Here is an 11,550-nt window from a genome sequence, read left to right as displayed (position 1 = left end):
AGAATTTACAACTTTCAGATGAGACTGAAATAAGGTGACGATTAATATTGACTGCTATTGATGTAAAATGTTACTAGGTCTTTAAGAGTTTATTCGAAAGATAACTGCTCTATAAATATTATTTTGTGGTGTCCCGACTCTCTAGTTAATTACATTTACATGATTAGCTCAATCAGGTAATACTATTACAGAGAAAGGATTTTATAGAATAGCATGTCATATCACTTAATCCGGCATAGCCAAAGACACAACAGTTGATTTAGTTGAAATCTTACTGGCAGCAATATCCTTGCCTGTGAAGCCCTTTTTGTGCAAAGTAATGATGACGGCACGTGTTTCCTTGCAGGTAACCATGTTTGACAGAGGAAGAACAATGATTCCAAGCACCACCCTCCTTTTGAAGCTTCCAGTCTGTTATTCGAACTCAATCAGCATGACAGAGTGATCTCCAGCCTTGTCCTCGTCAACACTCACACCTGTGTTAACGAAAGAATCACTAACATGATGTCAGCTGGTCCTTTTGTGGCAGGGCTGAAATGCAGTGGAAATGTTTTTGGGGGATTCAGTTCATTTGCATGGCAAAGAGGGACTTTCCAATTATTTGCAATTCATCTGATCACTCTTCATAACATTCTGGAGTATATGCAAATAGACATCATACAAACTGAGGCAGCAGACTTTGTGAAAATGTATATTTGTGTCATTCTCCAAACTTTTGGCCACAACTGTACAGTGTTGGTAGGCTACCTACATGATGAGATTATTATGGATAAGAGAGATATTATTTTATTTGTCAAATGACAACCAAGCATTGATCATCATGTCACCAGAATAAGACCATCAAAATGTATTGGAAAGGAGCATCAAGCTCATCACATGCACTTTCACCACCCTGTGAAGTTCATAACTTATTTCATCTGTAGCCTAATAAACTGCATGGTTTCCCAAGTCATAGTGGGAGGACCACACAACATATCATCACGTGACTCCAAGTTAACTTCGATATGAGTCAATCACCACCTTCCGGAGACACCTGAAACCCCACCTCTTTAAGGAATACCTAGGATAGGATAAGTAATCCCTCTCACCCCCCTTTAAGATTTAGATGCACTATTGTAAAGTGACTGTTCCACTGGATGTCATAAGGTGAATGCACCAATTTGTAAGTCGCTCTGGATAAGAGCGTCTGCTAAATGACTTAAATGTAAATGATGGTTATTATATAAATATTTGCACATAAAGGAGTTTCCACTGCCATTTCTCGTTTATTCATGTTTACTGACACAAAAAGACCCACCATGTAAAACAAACCAACAAATATTCCGTCTTCATTTATAAAATTGTAAAAGCATATCCTGTTTCCATCAGCCCGGTCATTACTTTGGAAATGGTTGGATCAATATCCACCTTGATGATGTGGATGAAGCCTGATTTGGAATGTCTGAGTTGTTCTATATGATGTCATAATACACCCCTCTGATAGTGATACATTTGCTCCATTGTTTCCATGTCAGTTGGTTTCCCACTCTGATGATTTATATCTGACAGAGGGGCTTTAAAGGAATAGTATGGTGACATCTTAGTGGGGCTTGAAATAAATAGGATTATTAATCATAAACTCCTATAGCAACAATACACTGCAGCTTTGACATCAAGAAGAGAATGGGCTGATGGGTGGTGGTGCTACTCTATAGGTAAGGCTGTCTAATATGAATGTTCAATACACACAATAGGTTGATCAGTAGCCAGTTAGCTAGCTGTACAGTCCTATATGAATGTTCAATACACACAGTAGGACTGTTGACCAATATGAATGTTCATAATGAGGGAGAAATAAAGGTGGGCTCTCCTGTCAACATGGGACTCCTGCTGCAGGTAGCCTAGCGGTTAATGGTGTTGGGCCAGTAACTGAAAGATCCCTGGTTTGAATCCCAGAGAGGACTAGGTGAAAAATCTGTCAATGTGCCCTTGAGGGCAGCAGGAGCCTCTCAATTAGTCTCTTCTGAGGGAATGTGTTGTGTTGTGTTGTGCAATTGAAGTCCAGAAACAAAGGGAAAAGGTGATAAGAGGAGAGCACATAGATGCAAGAAGGAATACAACGTGTCTGTAATGAAAGTGAACTGTGTTTATGCATGATCAGGGGTGAATTCATTCAGCCGATTCTGTTGACAAACGTTTCTTAAACAGAACACAACCAGGATAAACATACCCGAATTTGTCCAATAGAACCTCTATTTCAGCTAGATGCAGGCGACAGTGTGCAAGGCGATATTGAATGTGTCACTGTTTGTCACCTCAAAATTTTCTCTCGACCTGCGTGAACCTACATTCTAAACTTTCATTCATTTGTTACCTCATGATGGGTATAGGGGAAATGTTAGTATTATGTAGTATCGGTGTTACATGAATGGAATATGAATGACAGTCGTCCAATATGCTGTAGTAGAAATAAGGCCATGCTCATGAAAAAAACAAATCGTCCTCCCTCATCTTAAACGGCACTGACTGCCACTGTTTGGATGGTGGACCATTCTTGGTACACATGGGGAACTGTTGAGCTGAAAAACCCAGCAGCGTTGCAGTTCTTGACACAAACCGGGGCGCCTGGCACCTACTACCATATCCCGTTCAAAGTAACTTAAATATTTTTGTCTTCCCCATTTACCCTCTGAATGGCACACATGCACAGTCCATGTCTCATGTCTCACTGATTAAAATTCCTTATTTAACCTGTTTTCCCCCTTCATCTACACTGACTGAGGTGGATTTAACTAGTGACATCAATAAGGGATCATAGCTTTAGCCTGGATTCACCTAGTCAGTCTATGGTCATGGAAGGAGCAGGTGTTCTTAATGTTTTGTCTACCCAGTGTAAAGCACTACAGATAATCGAGTGCTATTTGCATGTGATGCATTTGTTCTGTTGTTTACAGGACGATTTGTATCTTATACAGCGTGGCTTTAAGGGAATAGTATGGTCACATCTAATAAAAATTAATGTGAAAATACCTAGGAATGGAATACCTAGGATAGGATAAGTAATCCCTCTCACCCCCCTAAGTTTTAGATGCACTATTGTTAAGTGACTGTCCCACTGGATGTCATAAGGTGAATGCACCAATTTGTAAGTCGCTCTGGATAAGAGCGTCTGCTAAATGACTTAAATGTAAAATGAACAGAGCAAATGTATATTAACACACTACCTGTTCATAGATGTATTTATTCATCATCCACATATTCATATTGAGCTGCTACGTCTGTGTACAGGAACGTATTATTTCTAAGACGTAAGAGAAAATGTATCAGTTTATTGTTAAATTATTATGACCTTCTTTCCAATACAAAAGTGTAGTAACTATTTTCCAAACTGCGTTACCCAATCCAGCCAGCAGATGGCGATGAGCGTCTTTCAGGTGATGCTACTTGATGACGTATAATGGACTGGACGGGACACTTCTTCAGGAAAAACAAAACGGCTTATCTTTCAACCACCTCGGTAGCTTGCTAGCCAACATAAAACCGATAGATTGACGCGTTACACCGTGTTTGTGAACATTAGCTAATCTCAGTGTTTTAAACGTATTTCTGTTGACTTATCATCTGATGACCTTTAACCTAATGTTCTTGTTAAATTTGCAAACTTGTCAAAGATTGATACTGAGGTTAGCACTAGGCTAGTCGCTAATGCTAACTAACTAGCTAACATCCCTGACCATGAGTTCACTAAACTACTCCTCCCTTGCTAAAGAAGAGGAGGTCTGCTGGACGGAAAAAGAAGCTCTGGGACTGAACATTGTCATGGAAGATGAGGGTGTTACAGTGAAAGAAGATGAGGTTGTTACAGTGAAAGAAGAGGAGGCTGTTATAGTGAAAGAAGAGGAGGCTGTTACATTGAAAGAAGAGGAGGCTGTTATAGTGAAAGAAGAGGAGGCTGTTACAGTGAAAGAAGAGGAGGCTGTTACATTGAAAGAAGAGGAGGCTGTTACATTGAAAGAAGAGGAGGCTGTTACATTGAAAGAAGAGGAGGCTGTTACAGTGAAAGAAGAGGAGGCTGTTACATTGAAAGAAGAGGAGGCTGTTACATTGAAAGAAGAGGAGGCTGTTACATTGAAAGAAGAGGAGGCTGTTACATTGAAAGAAGAGGAGGCTGTTACAGTGAAAGAAGAGGAGGCTGTTATAGTGAAAGAAGAGGAGGCTGTTACAGTGAAAGAAGAGGAAGAACCCTTTAGAGAGGAAGAGGATGCTATCTCAATAAAGGTGAAGAAGGAAGACGTTTTGGGAGTGAAAGAGGAGACAGAATTTCAGATTAACACCAGTGAGTACTGTCTTAAACAGGGACACAAACTATGCCCCACAAACTATGACTTTTAAATGAGATTTATTGAATTCTCCATGTGGTCTACATTAAAGTGCACCTCATCTAATATAACAGTCTTTTAAAATCCAATATTGGTGCATATTTTCTACTTAAAAGATCAATGGGATGCAAAAGCCAACCAATTTTTGGAACAACCCTTTTACATTTGCAACACAAACAGTATTTTACAAAATGATGATGAAAGTTTCCATTTTAGGCCCTTTTTAGACATATTCATGCCTCTTGTAAGAGTCTGTGATTGTAATAGTAGATCATATGTTTACCATCTGTTTGATGTTCTCATTCACACAGGAGAGAGACATGACTATTGTGGATCCTCTGGGGAGCCTCAACAACATCCTGATGCTGACGAGGCAGAGAAGAGTCTCTCCAGATCAGATCACCAGATGGTACAGCTTGGTCTGGTCTAGCGTTCAGCTTGCTCTATTGGGGTCTGGGCTGGGTTTCTGTAAATCACTTCATGAAAACAGTGACATCAGCATCCATAATGATATGTGTTTGTGTCCCCTCTTTATGGTTACTAGGACAACGCTAGCCCTTCCTCCCTCCCAGAGTCCCTGTGTCGTGCCTCTCCCGGTAGCACCTTACTGCTGGGTATGAAGAGGTTGTCTGTGCTGCTGGTGGACTGCAGGAAAACAACGAGTCTGAGTGGAACTGTGAGAGGAGGAGAAGAGAAGAAAGGATCAGATTTAACTCATCAAAGTAAGTGCTGTAGTTTAGTTTGAACAAATAAAATAGATCTTCCCACTGGTATCTGTTACCAGGACAACCAGCAGACTTCTGTTGGTTGACAGGAAGATAGACTAGTGGAAATGGATGTTATGAATATCATAACACTGCCAATGAAAAGAGAGAAACCAATAGACCATATTAAACATTGATGAAAGTTAGCTTTAGAGAGAAAGTTTCAAGATGATCCAATGTGAAGTGCGTGTTTTACAGAAACCTTTCCTTAAAACATTATGGATGTTACATTGCCTGTCCCAGTCAACCCACCTATCTTTACAAGATTGTTGAACAGGAAAACACGATGGAGTCTTAAATTATGGAGTCTTAAAGGAGGACTGTAGCATCTAATGAAACATGGAGTCTTAAAACTTCTTATGGCTAGTGGAACCCCTCGACAACATTCCTCTGAAAAGGCAGAGCGCGAAATTCAAAATATTTTTTAGAAATATGTAACTTTAATACATTCACAAGTGCAATACACCAAATTAAAGCTTAACTTCTTGTTAATCTACCCATCGTGTCTGATTTCAAAAGACCGTTACAGCGAAAGCACACCATATAATTACGTTAGGTCAGAGCCTCAAAAACACACACAGCCATTTTCCAGCCAAAGAGAGGAGTCACAAGAAGCAGAAATAAAGAAAATTAATCACTAACCTTTGATGATCTTCATCAGATGGCACTCACAGGACTTCCTGTTACACAATACATGTATGTTTTGTTCGATAAAGTTCATATTTATATCCATCTCACTGCAAGTACTGTCAAATCTGGTGCAGTTCATGAGTAGATGCAGTGCAGTACTTAACCCCCTTTGTTCAGGGACACATTATTCCATTTCAGTTCGTCACATGTCTGTGGAACTTGTTCAGTTTTGAATGTTGTTGAATCTTGTTATGTTCCAACAAATATTTACACATCTTAAGTTTGCTGAAAATAAACGCAGTTGACAGTGAGAGGACGTTTCTTTGTTTGCTGAGTTTAGATTGGCGAGGGGGGAAAAACAATTTAATCAATTTTAGAATAATTCTGAAATGTAACAACATTTGGAAAAGGTGAAGGGGTCTGAATACTTAACGAATGCACAGTGTCTGTGTGTATACTGAACCAAAATATAAACAACAATTTCAACGATTTACAGTTCATATAAGTCAGTCATTGTAAATAAATACATTAGGCCCAAATCTATGAACTTTACATGACTGGGCAGGGGAGCAGCAATTGGTGGGCCCTGGAGGGCATAAGCCCATCCATTGCGGTGCCAGGCCCAGCCAATCAGAATTTAGTTTTCCCCCCACAAAAGGGCTTCATTACAAATAGAAATACAACTCGGGTGGCTGGTCTCAGATGCTGTGGGGATCCTGGTCTGGCATCGCTATATGTGGTCTGTGGTTGTGAGGCCAGTTGGATGTACTGCCAAATTCTCTAAAACGATGTTGGAGGCAGCTTCTGGTAGAGAATTGAACATTCAATTATCTGGTAACAGTTCTAGTAGATATTCCTGCAGTCAGCATGCCAATTTCACGCTCCCCAGCACAAGGTGCACCTGTGTAATGATCATGCTGTTTAATCAGCTTGATATGCCACACCTGTCAGGTTGATGGATTATCTTGGCAGAGAATAAATGTTTACTAACAGGGATGAAAAAAATTCTGCAATCTTTTTTTTCAGCTCATTAAACATCCAACACTTCACATGTTGCGTTTTTTTGTTTATTGTAGTTACTATCAGTTTTAGGAACATCTTTCCAAATATTTCACATTATTTTTTTACTTTACCCAAAATATGACATCAGCCTTTTCCAGCATGATGGAGCACCTTGCCATAAGGCAAAAGTGATAACTAAGTGGCTCGGGTAACAAAACATAAGTATTTTGGGTCCATGGCCAGGAAACTCCCCAGACCTTAATCCCATTGAGAACTTGTGGTCAAATTCTGACAAACTCCAAGCATTGATTATGCAAGAATGGGCTGCCATCAGTCAGGATGTGGCCCAGAAGTTAATTGACAGCATGCCAGAGCGGATTGCAGAGGTCTTGAAAAAGAAGGGTCAACACTGCAAATATTGACTCTGCATCAACTTCATGTCATTGTAAATAAAAGCCTTTGACACTTATGAAATGCTTGTAATTATACTTCATCATTCCATAGTAACATCTGACAAAAATATCTAAAGACACTGAAGCAGCAAACTTTGGAAATTAATATTTTTCATTCTCAAAACTTTTGGACACGACTGTAGGTCGTATTCTGTATCATACAGCTATGAAAGTTATATATTTAGAACTACCTGCTCGATTGGAATCCAGTGACGTCTGTGTCTTGAGTGTCCTAGAACTGTTTAGTTTGTTGTGTTCTGACGAAAACAGAATGAATAAATAAGTAATGTAAACATTATCAGTAATTACCAGGAAACTCTACAACATTTGTTTTAAAATCACACTAAGATTGTTAAAACTGGCCTTAGGTTATTGAGGGCTCTGATTAGGATTTACCCTCGTAGCAAGGCCGTTTTATCATGTGGAGGTTTCATTCGGGTCTCCATTTTAAAAAACACTGTCTTTGGCAGGAGAAAAACCAGACCCAGAGGAACCAGAGCCAGGGACGTCCAAACCAGCAAGAAGACACCAGTGTTCCCACTGTGGAAAGGGTTGGAACCTCTTAAGTGAGCTTAAACGACATGAGCGAATACACACAGGGTAGAAGCCTTACCACTGCTCGAAATGTGGAAAGATGTTTGACAGGAAAGGACACCTGAAAGCTCACAAGATAATTCACACAGGGGAGAAGCCTTACCATTGCTCCCAGTGTGGAAAGATGTTTGCCCGGAAAGGACACCTGAAAGCTCACGAGATAATTCACACAGGGGAGAAGCCTTACCATTGCTCCCAGTGTGGAAAGATGTTTACCCGGAAAGGACACCTGAAAGCTCACGAGATAATTCACACAGGGGAGAAGCCTTACCACTGCTCGAAATGTGGAAAGATGTTTGACAGGAAAGGACACCTGAAAGCTCACAAGATAATTCACACAGGGGAGAAGCCTTACCACTGCTCCCAGTGTGGGAAGTGTTTCGGCTGGGCAGGGGGTCTGAAAAGACACAAAATAATACACACAGGGGAGAAGCCTTACCACTGCTCCCAGTGTGGGAAGTGTTTCAGCTGGGCACGGGGTCTGAAAAGACACGAAATAATACATACAGGGGAGAAGCCTTACAACTGCTCCCAGTGTGGCAAGTGTTTTACCCGCTCAGGGGGCCTGAAACAGCACGAGAGAATACACACAGGGGAGAAGCCTGCTCCCAGTGTGGCAAGTGTTTTAACCAGTTAGGGACCCTGAAACAGCACAAGATAACACACACAGGAGAGATGCATTACCACTCCTCCCAGGATGCAAAGCTTTTGCCCATTTAGGAAACCTGAAAGAACACGAGACACAGAGGAGAAGGCTTACAAAAGGTTAGATTTTGGGAAAACATATTACTCATAACAATCACTTAAATGTCATTAGAGAATCCACACAGGAGAGAGACATTACTTCTCTTAGCATGTATATTGATATTTCACATCTCATTTTTCTTACAATTCATCAGAGAACATACACAGTGCTCCCATTGTCTTATATTGTTGACTGATAATGTGTTTACCTGTTTTTACCAGATGAAATCACTTCTTCCAATTATTGATAAACATGTACCTGTTAAGAAACTGACTGTTAGAACTGTTAAGGCTCCATTGATTGATGAGGAATTTAAAAACTGTATGTTTGAAAGAGTTGGGGCAAAAGGAGTGGCTAATAAGTCTGGCTGCACATCTGGCTGGTTTACATACTGCAAACTGAGAAATGATGTGACCAAACTCAACAAAAATAATAAACTTATTAAGAAGCCAAGATCAATGATATGAAGAATGATGGAAAAAAAAACATCATGAAAGAAAAGTAGTGCAAGTATTGAATTTTGTAAAGTTAGTGTGGGAGAGGTGGAACAATTGTTATCGATCAATAATGACAAACCTCCTGGCATTGACAACTTAGATGGAAAGCTACTGAGGACAGTAGCTGACTCTATAGCCACTCCTATCTGTCATATTTTTAATATGAGCCAAGAGGAAAGTCTTTGTTCTCAGGCCTGGAGGGAAGCCGAATTAATCCACTACCCAAGAGTGGTAAAGCTGCCATTACTGGTTCTAACAGCAGACCTATAAGCTGGCAGCAAGCTCTAAGCAAACTGTTGGGGAAAAAATGGTTTGAACAAATACAATGCTATATTTCTGTAAACAAATTAACAACATACTTTCAGCATGCTTATAGAGAAGGGCACTCAACATGTACTGCACTGACACAAATGACTGATGATTGATTGTGAGAAATTGATAACAAGAAGATTGTGGGAGTTCTATTGTTAGATTTCAGTGCAGCCTTTGATATTATTCACCATAACCTGTTGTTTAAGAATGTTTGTGCTATGGCTTTTCAACCTCTGCCATAATGTGGATTCAGAGCTATCCATCTAATAGAACTCAGAGGGTTTTTAATAGAAGCTTCTCTAATGTAATAATAATAATAATAATATATGCCATTTAGCAGACGCTTTTATCCAAAGCGACTTACAGTCATGTGTGCATACATTCTACGTATGGGTGGTCCCGGGGATCGAACCCACTACCCTGGCGTTACAAGCGCCATGCTCTACCAACTGAGCTACAGAAGGACCAGAAGATTGTGGGAGCTCTAATTGTTAGATTTCAGTGCAGCCTTTGATATTATTGACCATAACCTGTTGTTTAAGAATGTTTGTGCTTTGGCTTTTCAACCTCTGCCATAATGTGGATTCAGAGCTGTCTATCTAATAGAACTCAGAGGGTTTTTAATGGAAGCTTCTCTCATGTCAAACATATGAAGTGTGATGTACCGCAGGGCAGCTCTCTAGACCCTCTACTCTTTTCTATTTTTACCATGTATGCTGATGATTCAACTATATAAGCACCAGCAACCACAGCTAATGAAGTCACTGAAACCCTTAACTAAGAGTTGCAATCTGTTTTGGAATGCGTGGCCAGTAATAATCTGGTCCTGAACCTCTCTAAAACTAAGAGCATTGTATTTGGTACAAATCATTCCTCAAGTTCTAGACCTCAGCTGAATCTGGTAATGAATTGTGTGTCTGTTGAACAAGTTGAGGAGACTAAATTACTTGGCATTACCTTAGATTGTAAACTGTCATGGTCAAAACATATAGATTCAATGGTTGTAAAGATGGGGAGAGGTCTAGCCATAATAAAGAGATGCTCTGCTTTTTTGACACTACTCTCCACAAAGCAAGTTTAGTTTTGTCTAATCTTGATTATTGTCCAGTCGTGTGGTCCAGTGCTGCAAGGAAAGACAGAGTAAAGCTGCAGCTGGCCCAGAACAGAGCGCCTGTCACGCCCTGGCCATAGAGAAGCTTTTATTCTCTATTTTGGTTAGGCCAGGGTGTGACTCGGATGGGAATTCCAGTTTCTTTATTTCTATGTTTTCTATTTCTTTGTTTTTGGCAGAGTGTGGTTCCCAATCGGAGGCAGCTGTCTATCGTTGTCTCTAATTGGGAATCATACTTAGGCAGCCTTTTTCAACCTGTGTTTTTTGGGTAGTTGTTTTCTGTATAATTAATTTGTTCGAATGTTGTTTGATTAAATAAAAATCATGAACACTTACCACGCTGCGCTTTGGTCCATGCTTTCCGACGAGAGACGTGACAATTATGAGTAATGTTTTGTGTTGACCGCAGGAGGGGTAGCTGCTGCTTTTGCAACAGCTAATGGGGATCCTAGTAAAATACCAAACTGTTATTCTCTCTGAGCTCAGAAATAAAGAATCTTGGTTTGACTTGGACTCCAGCAGATCCTTATATTATAATATCCACTACAACTCACCCACAGATTGCTGTTTCATGATTGTCTCAATGAAGAGTTCCTCATTCCACTTTCCTGTGGGCATTTACAAGCCTCCCACTGGTTGAATAAACGTTTCCACGTCAAATTAAAAAAACATCCTTAGTGAAGGTTCAATGTTATCTTCATCCCTAAACTAGCAACATTGTTTATTGTTATTCTCAATGACATTCCTGGCCTCATGAAATCCTGACTAAATACAATGTTCCCACCAGCAACCATTTGTTTATTCGATTATGTTTCTCATTAAGATGAATATAGTTTTAATTCTACATGGGTCACGCATTGCTTTGGTCATGTGTTCCCTTATGGGTCAATGATTGTAATTAGAATATAGCAATGATGCTCTCTCCTCAATCACTTACAGTTTCTTTGGAAAGTATTCAGACCCCTTGACTTTTAGGTTTAGGTCATCAGTAAAGGGGACATCTTAAATATTACAATGACCCTTTCAAAGACAGACATCCCTCGGACCTCCTCCTATAACTATTTTTAAAAGGGTAAAAATGATCT

The 11,550-nt window shown here is 40.0% G+C and overlaps 1 pseudogene; it reads left to right on the top strand.

The window, feature by feature from the left end:
• The first annotated feature begins 4,713 nt into the window (after nucleotides 1–4,713).
• LOC124020857 lies at nucleotides 4,714–9,252 on the top strand (annotated as a pseudogene).
• Nucleotides 9,253–11,550: the final 2,298 nt, after the last annotated feature.

This window comes from Oncorhynchus gorbuscha, unplaced genomic scaffold (genome assembly GCF_021184085.1).
Source record: "Oncorhynchus gorbuscha isolate QuinsamMale2020 ecotype Even-year unplaced genomic scaffold, OgorEven_v1.0 Un_scaffold_957, whole genome shotgun sequence".
In the NCBI taxonomy this organism is placed as follows: domain Eukaryota; kingdom Metazoa; phylum Chordata; class Actinopteri; order Salmoniformes; family Salmonidae; genus Oncorhynchus; species Oncorhynchus gorbuscha.
Note: the sequence above shows the minus strand (reverse complement) of the source record. Positions and strands in the feature narration are given on the sequence as shown.